Source organism: Lycium barbarum, chromosome 2, assembly GCF_019175385.1.
Source record: "Lycium barbarum isolate Lr01 chromosome 2, ASM1917538v2, whole genome shotgun sequence".
Classification (NCBI taxonomy): domain Eukaryota; kingdom Viridiplantae; phylum Streptophyta; class Magnoliopsida; order Solanales; family Solanaceae; genus Lycium; species Lycium barbarum.
Genome location: NC_083338.1, coordinates 403,987 through 415,961, shown reverse-complemented (window position 1 = coordinate 415,961; position 11,975 = coordinate 403,987). Strand labels below are relative to the sequence as shown.

Below are 11,975 nucleotides of genomic sequence, written 5' to 3'. Positions count from 1 at the left end.
CATGCATATCAACATCATATATCACATATATACCGTACCCGGCCCTCTAGTGAGGGGCTCGGTGAGTGAAGTCATATCATTACATTAGTATGTCATCATGTCATCATGTATATACATATATACGTACCGTACCCGGCCCTCTAGTGAGGGACTCGGTGAATGAATCATACCGTACCCGGTCCATTAAGGGACTCGGTAAATGAAATCATGTGCACATATACCGTACCCGGCCCATCATGGGACTCGGTGCTATAACCATATCATATATATATATATATATATATATCATACCCGGCCCTCTAGCGAGGGACTCGGTGAACAATGCAGAAGAATACGCACGATAACGTATCATGGCCCGGGCTTAGTGAAGGACATACTGAGGCTTGCACGAACAGAGTAGTGCGAAACCATATGCACGTAAATCAAAACCCGATAGACAAGTATACTTATCGACATCTGAAGGCTCAAAAATTAGTTTCGGGTCGATCCGACCTAGTATGAGAAAGTTATGGACGTTTGAAGTACAGAACCTTCTACGAGCATTTCAGAAGCCGTTTTTGGAAAATCGAAGCAATTATCATATCAAGTATTTTTCGGATATCATATAGGTCAAATCAAATATAACTTTTGGAATCATATGAACATATCAAAGTATATCTAAGACTCGATGGAATAGTCGAACGTGTTATCATTTGGAAAATCAAGACTTTAGTCATATTGATTATCTTTCGAATACCATTCGGAAACTTATCAAATAGATATTCGGACATCATAAGTACACATCAAATCATGTGAGGTAGCTCATGGAAATCAATAACAGTAGCCATCCTAGTGGCTCTAAGAGCAAGAATTTCTTTGAAATCATACATATACGTTCTTTTGCTCGTTACATAAAGATCATGCCAAACAAAGAAAGGTAAACCTTACATACCTTGCCCGCTTTCTATGCTAATCCGAACTTAAGCCTTTCGCTTCGCAAGATCTACAACCATATTCAAATAATTCCAAACATTAGCCATAAACACTTAGAGTCCAATTCTAAACCAACACTTTTTCTACAGAAATTTCGGCAGCATTTCCCCTGTAAATACAACAACCCCGAGAATTCAACTCGGCCAAACATACAACAACCAATCCGAGAATTTAACTCGGCCAACTTAGCAACAACAATGCTAACAATTATTCCAACAATATCGACAATCAATTCAAAACGCATTCCAATGTTCACAACTTCTTTCTACAAACTTGACGACTTTCCATTTACGTTCAATTCATAATTGCCTACATGTTGAAGTATCAATCCGCAACCATTCAACAACATCCAAGGATACTTCAACAATCCGCATAATATTCAAAACAATACAATCAATACTCTACTTCATCCGAAACCTTCCAAATGCAACAAGAACAATAACAACACATTTCTTTCATTCAAATTCATGAACTTTACCAACAATTACAACTTGGACTAGAATAATCAACTTTTCATTATCAACATAGAATCCACAATAACAACAACTAAAACACTAAATAAAATAATTGAACCATTGTTCCTACACACCACATACATACACGGCCACCACACTATATCCATATTTTCATGAATTTCACTCATTTTTACACACTACAATATACACAACCATCTACAACATATAAAAAGAGGATTGATTCTTACCTTTTCTCCCTTAGCTTCCTTCTTTGGCTAGAGTTTGTAACTTGCTAGAATGCATATTTTTCTTGCTCCAATAATTACTTCACCTTGCTAAGGACCTTTCAATTAGTAGGAAAAAAAAATTGAACAATTTTTCTCAAGATTTTTCCTCCACCAATTATGGCCGAATAGGCCCTTTATTTTTCCTATTCTTTAATTTTCTTGAATCTTCTAAAGGGAAGATGAATATTATGACCAAGTAGTCATATTTAGACTTATTTATTTGCTCCCATATGGGCCTTGGCCCATGTATCATGGCCGGCCACCTTGGCTATTCATTAAGCCCGCTTTTTTTTTTCTTTTTTTTTTATCTAGTCTTGTAATTTATGAAAAATATTTTTTTTCAAATTCTGAATTTTTCCTTAACCTTCCATCCATATTTCCATGAGTCATCTTGCGAATTTCCATTTTTACCCCTAGCCTTTCTTAATTCCACATCAAAATTTTTGTGTGAACAATTTATGTGCCAAACAAGATAAAAAATATAGGCTTACTCTTAACTCTCCGCAATCTTCTTAAATTATCCGAATGCACAAAATGTGGAATATAACACAAGAACACAACACAAAAGATCAGAATGTGGCTCGGGACGTTTGATTCAGCTGAGGAAGTTTTATCCTTTAAATTTTTCAGAAATTTAGCACTATTAATCTTCGTCAAATATTAGAAGAGATTTATCTGTTGAGTCCACTTATAGTCCCGTCAGAGGCGAATATATAAAATTTCTAGATCGAGAGAAAAAAATGCATTAAGTGGAAATTGATCCTTATTTCTTTAGCCAAATGCACCATTTAAACTTTTATAGCATGAGTGCCAACAGCTAATATCATATCAGTTTTAAAAAATATGTATATAAAATATCTAGTTTAGCGAAAAGACCATGAATTCAAATGGAGCAAAAATAACACATAAATATCTATTGAGCGGTTGTTTTCCCACACCTGTCAGGGCCAGCCACCAAGGGGGACCATTTTTTATAATTTTTGGAAACTGTAACAGGGTAGTTGACATCAATTTTGAAGACTTTAGGTATCTTGAAACAATATATTATTATCACTGAAAAATCATAACATTTATTCCCTCCGTTTCAACTTATATAAACTCATTTGATTGGGCACGATATTTAAGAAAGAGTGAAGACTTTTGATACTTGTGGTTCAAAATAAGTCTTGAATATTTGTGTGGCTGTAAATCACTTCATAAAATGAATTTATTTTCAAATTAGGAAAAAAATAATTCATTTTGATACGGATTAAGAATAAAAAGTTCACATAGATTGAAACATATATTGAAACAGAGGGAATATGTTTTTTGCTTTTTCAGTAGACATGAAGGAGAGAGTGATGGTCAGTGATAAATACTTCCTTTTAACTTTTACTTATCTAATATTTTAAAAATATATTTTCACTTTTACTTGTCACTTTTATTATATTAAAAAAAAAATCTTATTTTACCCATAATATTAATTATTCACTTCAAATTTAATAAAAATATACACAAATTAATATGAATATATTAAAAAATTATGCATTACATTTATTCTTTCTTAAAGGGTATACAAAGTCAAAACGAACGTGCAATGAACGGAGAGAGTACTTCTCTAGCAACCAAAACAACATCAAAATTTAAAAGCAACAATAGCATGAGGAAGAGATATAGAGTCTATAATTGATTCCAACTGTATGTCTTCTTAGACTTGAGAGAAATAAATAACAAAAATTGGCCCCTCATGTTTCAACATAGTCGTTTAATTATGCTGCTGCACAGTTATAATAATTCTTTAAGTTCGTAAAAGTGAATACTTTTAACCTCTATCTAATACTTATTTAACAGCTTTGCTAGAGTTTGATGGGAACTATGAACAGAACCAGAAGACTCGAAAAGTCTTATCAAATTTTAAAAACTACAACACTAAAAATTCCACTATACACCAGAAATAGAAATGCATTTCAAAAAAAAGTGAACCCAACACTATAAATAAACCGAAAATATACCTCCAAATGTGAATTTTCATTAAAACTTTTCTTCTTCTTCTTCTTCTTAATTCTCGTCAAATCTAACAGCCATAATATCTTAAATATAGAGACCAAAAGTGGCAACTTTTATAAATTTAAAGGATTAAAATTTCTCAAAAAGTTATTTAAAAGACCATTTCTCGATATGAGGGAGACATGTTGGTCCTTTTTTAATCAATTGTTTTAGACATCTAAATTTGGTTGGACATGTCACGTGCGACTCTTTTTAAAAAAAATTGACCTGATCATTGAATTTTTTTATTTTTTTTTTGTTTTTTTGTTCAAGATCATTTGAAGACTTTTGAATATAAGAAAATCATATACAACATGTGATGAGCCTTTGTATATAACATGTGATGAGTCTTTGTTTAATACTCTTGTTAGAATCAACTTTCCTTCTTTCAACAATTATGTGGGTCAAAATAATGGAAAGAGGATATCTTTAACAAACCCCCCCCCCCCCCCCCCCCCAAAACCCCAAGGTAAAATATCGACTAAATGAGATATTTCTCCATTAAATATTTACTCTATTTATGTTCATCTCTATTAGTGATAAAAATTTATTAAGGATAAAATAGGGGAAAAAATAATTAATTCTGTTTTGAATTTCTAAAACGACATATAATTTGAAACAACTATTTTTGTGTTTACATTTAAATTTGGTTAGACATTCCGGGTCTTTTTCTATTTTTGGCATTTTCTCCATTTCAGATAGACGTGTTTGCTCTTTTTTAATCAATTATTGATCATTGAAGACTTTTGATATTTTGAAACACTATATTATAATAATCGTTGAATATAAGAAAATAACATTTAATTTTTTTTTCTTGGAACCCCAGGGAAACCTACAAGTTGCTACCCTTCGGATACACACTGGATAACTTACTTATTGTGCAATAATTCGCAAAACACACAAGAGATGTAACTGCACTAAGCAAGCAGGTGCGACCAACTTTGACTGAGAAAGTTATTGGTGAGGGGAATCGATTCCAGCTTTAACTAAATATTCTGCATTAAATCCAACAACTTTAGTAAGTTTGTTGGCCCTTTTCCCTTATAAAATTATCATGAACACTAATTTTAAAACAAAACTTGTGTTTTGCATTATTGGAAGACTTTATTATCTTCTACCTACCTTTCTGTTCATTCTTTGACTAGAAATAGTGGTAATGAAGAGGAGAGGGGTCAGTCATAAATGGTAAAAGAGCCTGATTTACCCCTTTACTTTGGAAAAAGGTTCACATTTACCCCTCGTTATACTAGCAAGCCACTTATATCCCTACCGTTTCAATAGTTGAAATATTTACCCTATTTTTAACGGGGGGTAAATATGAATTTTTTCCAAAGTAGAGGGGTAAATCAGGCCCTAAATAATAATTGAAATATTTGCCCCTATTTTTAATCCCTGTCCACCGTGACCAATGGTTTGAGCCAGGCTTGTCCACTGCGTCCATTAAAATGCCACATAAGAGGCCATGTCAGGAATTTAATTAAATGATTCCTAAAATTAAAAGACCAAAATGATGCTTTCTTCTTCAATATCAAATTGATTTCCATTGTTGCTAGACTCTGTATGTTTTCCACTGTTGCTAGTACATAGTATTAAAAACCACAAGAATTTTCAGGACAATTATCAGCTAAAATAATTTCAAAATTCAAGTATTAACAAAGGAAAAAAAGAACACCCCAGAAATCATTGTTGCACCCCATTTTTAACCGAGGACTAAACAAAGTACAACTTATGAAGCTCTGAAATAGTTAATTATGTACCGAATCGCCACCTAGCATTTAAGGTATACTAGGATACCTATAAATTATTAATATATGCAGCTTAACATGATCTACGAAAATAAGTGAGATTCTAGGTAAGGATTCAAATTATTCCGAAGGGAAGGTGTTAGGCATCCTTCAGAATCCACAAATGTGGTTCCCGGCTGGACCAATTTAACTATACGAGGGATGTGTAAAAAGACTTGATTATTATTTACAAAATTAATAGAATTTAGACTAAAGAATAATTAATATGACTATTCACATAAATAATCATGCAATACGTATTTTATACATATGTGATATAATAATTATTTTTAAAAAAAAGTTGTGTACAACTTAGAAGCTTGGGTATGTGAAAAGGGTATAAGGAATGGACATGAAATTATTTTGCACTCAAGATGAGTTAACTAATTTAACTAGCTAAGTATGTACGCCTAATCAATTAATTATGAGAGTACATTCTAAAGCCTAAATATTGAGGCAAATCACTCTATTTATTCACTTAAGTATGCTAAGATGTTGAATTAAAACTTTAGCGAAACATGATAACTATAAGAATTTTAACTACAAAAATAATAACTGTCTAATATTAATTTGTCTAAAACACATAAAATTTAAATCACCTAAGCAGATCATAAATAAATATCACTAGCCTACACCCTAAAAAGTAAAGTTTCACTATATTTTTATGCTTGCGTAATTTAAGAATGTAAAAAAAAAATATAAACAAAGAATTTAAGAAGCTATTTGAACTTCTTTTGAGTGCCATCTTCCAAAAAATAACTTCAGATACCTGCATGAGACTTAATAAAAAATATTAGTAAGAAAATAAATAATTATCGGATGAATTAAAAATAATGAATAAACTTAAAATAAAAATCTGTCTTTGTACATGGAATTTGTACATGGAAGACCTTGGAAATCGACGAAAATTTCTTCATCGGCCATTTGGGGTTAGTATTCGCCCAAATGAATATAACTAGATGCGATAAAAAAGTTAACAGTACCATTGGCCAGTTCAGGCCACAAACCTTGTCCCTAGCAGACCTGGAAAATTTATAGTTTAAACCATACTTAGTCCGGTTCAGGCAATTAACCTTAGACAACAGTAGAATAGAATTATTATGTGCAGCCTCAATGCTGATAAGGTGAACATCATAGGAGAAAATTTCTTCCTGATGACAACATTGAAATTTTTGAAAAGTTATTTTTTAAGTTTAGTAAACTTTAAAAGCAATATCATCAATCTTTAAAATCCTTATACTTGTACTACTTACATACAGAAAATATAATGTAACTCCCAGAGACACCAACCTTAAAATTTAAGAAGAGACGAAATGGATCAACTCCAAAAATAAAATCACACTACAAAGATTGGACCCATTGTGGAGGAAGGGGGAATAAAACAAAAATGAAAAAGCAAATACAAAAAATGAAGAATTTGGACATTTAACACTTGACATGAGAAGAACCGAGGATTAACAGAAACGAGAGAAAAAATATAAATGCAATCAGATACATCTAATCAAATACCACTGAAAATACTAAGTTGAACAAACGAATAGTTATTGATTTGGATTCTTAGAACCCCAGCTTTTTAACTCTTCGATACATCATCAAGATTGAAAAATAAATAATTACAATATGCCTAAAAACTTGAGACATCACTGAAGAACACCAAAGCAAAGAACAAATCAGTCCAACAACTAGCAACAAAGATAATGTTTAGCAAAAAGAAAAATAGAACGAGCAGCCTCGCCGGATTTTCGATTTTCGACTAGATTAGTCACGAAAAAGGGAGAGGGGTGGCTGGTCGTGGAAGTGGGTGTGACGGAGGGACAGTGGTGTTGCGGTGGGGATTCGCCGGAGCTCCGAGCTCCGGCGGGGAGGCGGCGGCGGCTGTGGGAAAAAAATGAGAGGAGGGAAAATGTTTAGGTTTTCCTTGAATAAAATCTGATGTTGTGAGGGGAGATAAAAAATGTTTTTTGAGGGAGGAAGGGAATAGAAAAAGTGAAGGGAGAGAGTTTTTAGGGGGAAAGAAATGGAAGAAAATTCAAAAAGTAGAAAATATGTGGGGCCTGCAGAGAAAAGGGGTGCAATTAATAATTGTTTCTTAATTTTATAGCAATACATTTTCATATCATAGACATTAATGTCTATATTTTATACTTGCGTTATTATTTATACATGTATTAATTAACTATATTTTAGTACAGTCTGACAGTGCAGAGAAAATCGGAGTAATTAATTTTTAAACGCAGAGTAAAATCCGATCAAGTCAAGGTTTCATCACTTTTTTAAAAAAAAAAGAGATTAAAATAAGCATTGAGGGGACAAAGGAGTGCATTCTTTCATTTTTTGGACAAAAAAGTATAAAATATAGACATTAATGTCTATGATATGAAAATGTATTGCTATAAAATTAAGAAACAATTATTAATTGCACAAAAAATTGTAGTATTACGCTGTACATGTGCAAAATAATGATTCTTGAAAAATGACAATAAATTGAGAAAATTCCTAAAATAAGGATAATCATCAATAAATTGTTGAAAAAATGTAAAAATGTGTAAAAAATGTATTTCGTGCTCTTTAACGAATCAGGGCCCTCCAAAACGTTAATTTTAAGCACGTCGGGCCAAAATTAGGTGTCAACAATCATTCCATAAAAAAGATCCCCTTTTTTGAAGCCTTTTTCATATAATGAGTTGTTTACATTTAAATTTGGTTAGACATGCCATATGATGGGTCTTTTTCTATTTTTGTCATTTAGAGAGACATTTTTATTCTTTTTTAATCAATTATTTACATTTAAATTTGATTAGACGTGTCATGTAATGAGTCTTTTTAAAAACTATTAATCTAATCATTGAAGACTTTTGATATCTTGAAAGACGATATTATAAGAAAAATACATTTAATTATTGTCATTTAAGAAGAAAGTGGTCTGTCATAAATACATGAAATTTAATTATCCCAAGAATATATATTGAGTGGTTGCTTGTCTTTAATTTCTTATGTTTAGTTAATTATTCTCAGTTGTTACTTCCTCTGGATAAAAAAGAGTGTCTACTTAGCCTTTTTTTCTTGGATAAAAAGGAGTGTGCACTTATCAAATTAAGAAAGAATTAATCTTATTTTTTCAGATATGCCCCTACTAAATGTTATGTGATTAAATCGCAATACCTATTTAATTAGAGGCAAATTAGTTAAATTAATAATTTTTTCTAAAATTTAATAGTTTTTTAAAAGGTGTATAAATGAATAAGTGAACACTTTTTTTTTTTTTATCAAGAGTAAACTCCTTGAAAGAAAGGTGTGTGAGCTGAAAGTAACTTTTGTTCAAAATTACAACTGGATGTCTTCTTGCTGAGCATTTACATGTGTGTTCAGTGTTCACACGAGGAAAAGTTGACCAAGACTTGAGAGAAGGAAATAACAAAAATATTGATTTCCTTTGAAAAAATAATAAATATTTAATTTCTTCTTGTTGCCCGCAGACTTGGGGCCTTTTGTGTAAGTGTTATTCAATTTTGACTCGTCCGCTTTGTAAAAACTATTATATTTTGGTACTAAAATTTCCAGTTACAAAAAAAAAGATTCTCTTTATTTTAATTTATATGATGCATTTTTTTTAATTTATTCTAAAAAGAATGATACGAACTTTACTATGTATGTAGAAATAACTTAATTTGAAACTTCATCTTTTATCCTTAATTAAACGAGTTATAGTCAAACAAATATCTATGACTTGTTTTAGTCCATAAATTTAAAAAATCTTCTTTTTCTTTTTTAAATTTTCTGTCTAGTCAAACTATATCACATAAATTGGAATAGAGGAAGTAATTTTTTCACACCATTTAAAATTTTCTAATTTCTTTTCTATTTTTCACTCCACCATCTATTCCATTTTTCCTCCAACAAAAACGCCACTTCAATGTCTTTTATATTCCGTCATTTCCACCATTTTTACAGCAATTGAAGTTGGAGATGAAAAATTGAGTATTTTACCAAGTTTAGCTCCTCTGCTCGTGCAAGAAATTAAAATCCCTCCCCATTAAAAAGGGGCTTCTTTACCCCTTTTTTTGTTATTCTTTCTTTTCAACTTTCTTTTTTGCCTCTTGTTTTTTCCTTTTTAGTAAAAAATCATTACACTCAATCTCTTTATTTACCACTTGGCGCAATCTAAGCATCTCCACTCAATCTGCCATCAAATCTTTCCTTTTTAATCCTATCATCAATTTGGAAGAATCACAATTCATCAACGAACGCCGCTGTTATACCATTTATTGCTTGAGTGCTTTACTTCTCCCAAACAACAACTGGCCTGAATTATTGCCATTCTTGTATCAATGACTCACTGATTCCGCTTCAAACAATTACCTCAAAGAGCATGCTTTCCTTATATTTGCTGCACTAGCTGAAGACATAGGTGAAACAATAGTAGTCCCTTCTGCAAAGACTTTGCACTCACGATTCCGTAATACACTGAATGATGATACCCTTGATCTATACGTGAGGATCGCAGCCATGAGAGCTGTGATCAGATTCATTCAGCGTATGCTGAGTTCAAACGAAAAGGAGCGTTTCCAGGATTTGTTGCCGGGAATGATGAAGACGTTGACTGACGCATATTTGAGCAAAGGTGAGGTTGCAGACGAGCAGGCCCTGAAACATTTTATAGAGTTGGCCAAGGATGAGAGAAAAGATTAATTTGTGAGCTCCGATTTTGTTCATCAAAAGAATATAATTTTACTATAGTTATGTAATCTCAAGAACATACCGAAATGTTTGAATGGGAGAATCGGGCGGCGTATGTCCTTTGTAATCACTGTTGCCACCTTCATAGACTAAAGGAGATTTTCTCTACCCTTCCATATGCTGTTATTTTTAATTATAAGGTAGCACGCAAACGAGAAGAAGTAAGAAAGGGTTGGATTGGAATTGGAGTAACGTTTTAGTGTATAAATGAGAAGAATTAAGAAAATCGTTAATTTAGAATTGAAGTGGCTGTTGGGTTTCTCAAACTGACATTGATCATTCAAACAGTTGTTCTGCAGTTGAAGTAACTATTGGGTTTTTAAAAATAACATAAATTGGGAAAAGTAAGGGAAAAACTCAAAAAGCTGAGTAAAAAGATAAATGAATTTATCTGGATTCAGATAGTGCCACGTAAGCGGGCCTTTGTCATGCAATTATAATATATATAGATTTGCCCAAAGTCCCCTATTGTATATTTTAAAGCTCATCTATTCGATTTATTTATTTTTGGATTTAGTGATTACCTTGAATTAATGGCTTCTTTCCTCTTATAGGTGATGATTAAGAATTTGGAGCAGCTGGTGACTGTTTTTCTCAATTGTTGCCAAGATCCTCATCCTCGAGCTAGATGTGCAACTTGCTATGCAATTTGTCAGTTGTTGCGTGAGTTCTCTCCGCATTTGCAAGAAAAATACCATAACCAAGTATTCCTTGCATTAGCTGCAGCTATTGATGATTCTAATCCACGAGTGCAGGTTTGTCCTACCGTCTATGAGTGCTGCAAGTTTCCTAAAAAACAATTGCAAGCTAAAACAAGATTAGATTATGGGCGATTTGGGGCTTAATGGGCTTGATCTCTTGCAAAACAGTTGAGATCTTGAGTCTCAAGTGAGATGCCATGTCTTCATCTGTTTCTTCCACGTGACATAGGTAACAGATGTAAGCAGCATTCCGAGTGACAACCTCCATATGATTAAAGAGAATTTTGGATTTCTCTAGTTCCATGCTTGCGTCTTTTATGAAATTGAGGAAGGTTTTGAGATACTTGAGACCTTCTTCAAGGATTTGAAACTCTTTCTTCAGAAGAAAAAACTTCTCCAGCTCCTTCTCGTTGATGAAAATATCCTTCACATTCTGAAGGATGTACTCGATGAACTTCTGAAACAATGGACTGCATAAATTTGGTAGAGGCCGCCTTTGACTTCAACAGAAGATAAGTCTGCCCGTGGCCCCGAAACAGTATCTCCGACTTGCATTCCATGTCCTCTCAACTTCCCATCCTCAATCCTCCCTTTTCGAGTTTCCCAAAACAAAAAAGTATCAGGAAATCTCTTCTCTATTTTAGACATTTGTTTTCCGCCGGAATTCTCTGCAGACATTGAGGAGTTGTAGACAGCTCTGAAAGTACAGAGATTAAAAACAAATCACATTCTAGGACCAAATATGAGATTTACAACCTTATAAATTAGAAAGGTTAATAAGCCAAAAAAAGCTAGTAATAAAGGTAAGAAGTTGTTTGTTATTTACCACAAAAAAAAAAAAGTTGTTTGTTGTTGAATTCACACATCCACTTGAAATAATAAATTAGAAAGGTTAATAAGCCAAAAAGGCTAGTAATAAAGACAACAAGTTGTTTGGGGCTGAATTCACACATCCACATTACTATGATTTTGATGCATCACCTGAAACATTGAGAATTAGATAATTAGTAAAAG

General features: G+C 32.6%; 1 long non-coding RNA gene across 1 annotated transcript; it reads right to left on the bottom strand.

Moving 5' to 3' along the window:
* Positions 1 to 9,377: 9,377 nt before the first annotated feature.
* On the bottom strand, positions 9,378 to 11,969 carry LOC132629188 (uncharacterized). The gene is made up of 3 exons (XR_009578139.1): positions 10,785 to 11,969; positions 10,283 to 10,380; positions 9,378 to 10,167 (listed from the first exon to the last, which is right to left on the bottom strand). It is a non-coding gene; the product is annotated as an uncharacterized LOC132629188 (long non-coding RNA).
* Between the last annotated feature and the right edge of the window lie 6 nt (positions 11,970 to 11,975).